At 35.3% G+C, this 4,308-nt stretch overlaps 1 long non-coding RNA gene across 1 annotated transcript; it reads right to left on the bottom strand.

The window, feature by feature from the left end:
- Positions 1 to 264: 264 nt before the first annotated feature.
- Positions 265 to 3,571, bottom strand: LOC130988968 (uncharacterized). Its single transcript, XR_009090346.1, has 3 exons — positions 3,274 to 3,571; positions 1,287 to 1,347; positions 265 to 772 (listed from the first exon to the last, which is right to left on the bottom strand). It is a non-coding gene; the product is annotated as an uncharacterized LOC130988968 (long non-coding RNA).
- Between the last annotated feature and the right edge of the window lie 737 nt (positions 3,572 to 4,308).

The following is a 4,308-nucleotide window of genomic DNA, read 5'->3' as shown; positions in this document are numbered from 1 at the left end:
AACAGCTCCTCGGGAAGTGGTGGCACAACAACTGCCTCATATCAGAATCCATCACCTCAAACATTTCCGCCATCAAAACAATACACAACTCATTAGTGAATCAAACTCAGCTCTCAACAGGAAAGCAACAAGAAACAACATCAACCTCTTACCTCGTTAAGCCGGAGGAGATGGGGTGCTGGGGTTTCGTTTCGAACTGACTCTCTCAAACTAGTCTAAGAATTCAAATTAGACTAGTAGTCAATTTTAAAAGAGTAGGAGCAATCAAGGGTTCAACTTAGTCAAGCAAAAGACTCAGAGCAGATGACCTGCTCTGATACCACCCTGTCGCAGCCCGATTCCCGACACTAGTGATAGTGGGGTACGAGTATCGATACGACTATTTTTAAAAGAATAAAAGATAAGAAGAATAGATCGAACATCAAGCGGAAGCTCGCATCAAAGCATGCTAAGGAAAATCGTCATAAATGAACCCAAGGGTAAACTCGTCAACGTCGTTATAACTTTTTAATTATCAGGAATTTCACGATCAAAAACAAAACAGGTATTGCTCATTTTTCATAAGGAAGAATAATAAGCAGAGTATCGCAGCAAAAGGCGAACCGATTATATGTATGAAGACACACAACCGTGAGTGTATTGCCTGGTTTCAAAAGAAAACTAAGTATCTCAAACATCAAACTCTAATTAACATAAAGGCAATATTAAATATGATCAAAACGATTGAAACGTTCCTCCACCAGCACCAGACCAATCTCACTCCTCGCTTAGCCTGCACATTTAGAAATACATGCAGGGCGTGAGTACATAATACTCAGTGGGCAAACGCCGAAAAACAAGAAAGGTGCTCTTAGAGCTATAAATTGAACTTGCCACAGTTTTAAGCAAATCACAGGGATTTTAGTATAAATAAACCTGTGAAAGCTGAATCTCAAACATATGCATCATAAATATCAAATGAACGATTGCGCAATCAAAATACTCAACATGTAAGTACCACATCTACAATTTATCACCAAAGGTACCGAGAAGTAGGCCTCCCTCTCGAGTACCGTGACCGGCCGACCCGAAGACGGCTCACAGTCACCTCTGTGCACAAAATCCCGTTTGTGGCAGGACCGAATTCGTCTCATCAGTAGATGGTAACATACAAGCTCAACATCAAAAATTGGCAAGTCAAACAGTTCTCAAATATCATTTATCTCAAAGCATTTGTTAATCTCATAACATCATAAAATCATTTTAGAAAGCTTATATGATAAACATATACTCAAAATATTGCCCACCTGAAGTCCTTCGCTAGTTTCGGAAAGAAAACAGGCGACTTACTTCTTCGTCTCGCTCGGTCTTCATAAATCATCATTATCGTCATCGAAGGTTCATGTGATAAAACAAACCTTAGTCAGAAACTCAATTTCTGAATCCAAACTCATCTCAACTATAACTTCTCACTCAACGTCTATTTACCCATTAAAACTCAATCCCTAGGTATACTCGGGTTCTAAGGATTCACACGTCCTGTTATCGACTTAACTCTCAACTCGGCTCAAACTCATAGCAATCAAGCACATAAACAAGTATAAACACTTAAGCATATGAAAAACACACATAGACAAGTCAAAAACAAACTTCACTCTGCACTGACTCAACTTTAAAACCTCACCAGACTCTGTAAAGAACTCTTCTGGGGTCGTAACTTGTACCAAAAGAAACCTCTTGGAGTCTAGTTTCATTTAAAAAAAAGTAGGATCAACAACTCCAAGTAGTTTAGGAGATATGACTGTTTTACTACAGTCTACCATATTCGGCAGTTTTTAGCAACCGAAAAGGTTGATTTTTGAAAAATAGTAAACGTTGTCAAAAAGGTCCGAAATTTGGTGGTTACTTATCTAAGACACTCAGGTCTCAACCATAAAAATTTGGGTTCCAGAATGCTAAGGAAAGCTACTGGAAAAGGTGACTCCATTGGCTACTCACCGAACAATTCGGCAGAACGTAGCAGTTTTAGTTTTATATTTTATAAAAATAGCAAACGAAGTCTAAATGACTTGAAATTTTACCGGTAGGTTCAAAACGCTCAAATATACTTACCATAAAAATTTCAGGGTGTTTGGGTATCAAAAACCCCTCGAAAACAGTAGGTCAGTGCGTCGTGAAAAACGACTCCGAATCATACACACAAGCAAACATGCTCAACTCATCATTTAAACGAAGTAAACTCATCAAAGCTCACTTTAAGCACTTAAAAACATTCAAGTACAACATAAAACTCATAATACTCAATCTCGACTCTTTTCTTTCATCATCAACTCAAATCTCATAGAAAACACTTCAACGAACGCATCAAACAAATTCTCTTTTCAATCTCATGCTCAAAGTTACTCAAATACTCAAATATGATCTTTTACATCATATAACTCATTATTCACATATTCCTTCTCTCTTTATCATATAAACTAGATTTTAATGAAAATCCATGTATCAACATAAAACTCTTAACAAAACATGGCAAAAGTTCACATAATGATCATAGAGCAATTAGACCTCATTTTATCAAGCATCAAACTCACATCATACAAGAACTCAAAACTCATACAAACTAAACTAAGCCAAAATTTTATTTAGCCTACAATAGACTTAATCAAATATACAAAGACACTACTATCATGCTTAAAAACATATATCTTAAGCAAAATCACTTAAATAACACATAGACCAAAAAGTCCTAATTTTTACTAAACTAAACTCTTTCAAAATTTATAAACACATATGAATCTTTAATCCACTCATAGATCTTTCATTTTTAACCAATTAATCTCACATCAAAACCATCAATTCACAAATAAGGGCATATATACACATATCCCTAATTTTAGTAAACTAACTCACGTCAAAGACTCCAATTGACATCATATACTCAAATTACTCCATCAATCATCATCATATACATCTCATAGACTCATTTACATCATCAATTTATCTATTAACTCTTTGACTCAAAAGTTCCCCTTTTGGGTAAACTAACTCCCATCAAAGTTTCACATCTCACGGCACATATTTCACAACATACCTCAATCATCAATACACATCACATAACTCTCATTTTTCTCACCCCAAATCAAGAAAAGAAAAAGAAAATTTTTGAAGGGGTGGAGACCCACTTTTTCGAAAATTTAGAAAATAGGGAGGGGGTAATTTTCTTGCTTCATCTTTCAAGAATACACTCACACAACATCCTTCAATCAAGAATTATAGAAAAACATGGCCACTTACCCAAATTCTCACCAAAATTCTCACTTTCTCACTCTAACTTTGGAGCTTCTTCTTCAAGGATTCTCTTGATTAAAAGTGGCTAGAATGTGTTTATAGAAGATATTAGAGTGGTTTGAGGTGTTTGGTAATATTGTTGGAAGCTTCGAAGGTTTTCATCAATGGAGGAAAATGGTGGAAATGAGAGATGAAGGAGATTAGTGTGTGTTGGGTGAAAATGTGTGTGAGGGAGAGAGGTGATGTTGTCGAAAATTTCAAGTGAGGGAGAGAGAGAAATTAGCTTTGCAAGATTTGAATTGATCTTGTGTATCTTTAAAGAGATTTGTAAATCTTAGGGAATATTTGGCAATTAAAGCATGATCCCTCTCACTCTAATCTCTCTCTCACTCTAATCTCTACACTTCTCTCTCTCTAATCTCTACACTCTAAATCCCTACTCTCTCAATAATATACTCTCAATCTCTACTCTCCCAATCTCTACACTTAGTAATTTGAGGAATATAACATATGGTAGAGAAATTAAAATAAAGTGTGAGAAGGGTGATCAAATAAAAATCACAATAACTATGGAAAAGTCACTCATTAATAGAATACCATAGTATAATTATTCATGTGACCAAAATAATAATTATAGCACTATTATTAGTGCACTCACTCAATTGTAATATTCCTCTTCGTAGGAAAAATAATTTAAAAAAAATTATGCTTAGAAAAATTTTCATAAACCGGCATCATTCGATTTCTCGATAAAAATAAACCATACTTGCTTTGGAAACTTAATCAAAATTCCAAATGCTAAAGTCTCAAATAAAAATCATAATAACTCGGTCACAGTGACACACATCACGAAAATCACATAATCAATCAGTCACGTAAATTCACATAATGTCACATCAAAGCAGTCGGCAAAACAAACAAACTAGACGTCTCTCGGACCGACTCTTTTCATCAAGGTTCTCACTCTTTCTTCCTCGGCTCTATTTCCAACTCATTATTCCTATTTTCTTAATAGGACAGTCAAACTCTGATAACTCAATA

This window comes from Salvia miltiorrhiza, chromosome 6, assembly GCF_028751815.1.
Source record: "Salvia miltiorrhiza cultivar Shanhuang (shh) chromosome 6, IMPLAD_Smil_shh, whole genome shotgun sequence".
Taxonomy (NCBI): domain Eukaryota; kingdom Viridiplantae; phylum Streptophyta; class Magnoliopsida; order Lamiales; family Lamiaceae; genus Salvia; species Salvia miltiorrhiza.
The sequence above is the reverse complement of the archived record's forward strand: the minus strand, read 5'-3'. Positions and strand labels throughout refer to the sequence as shown.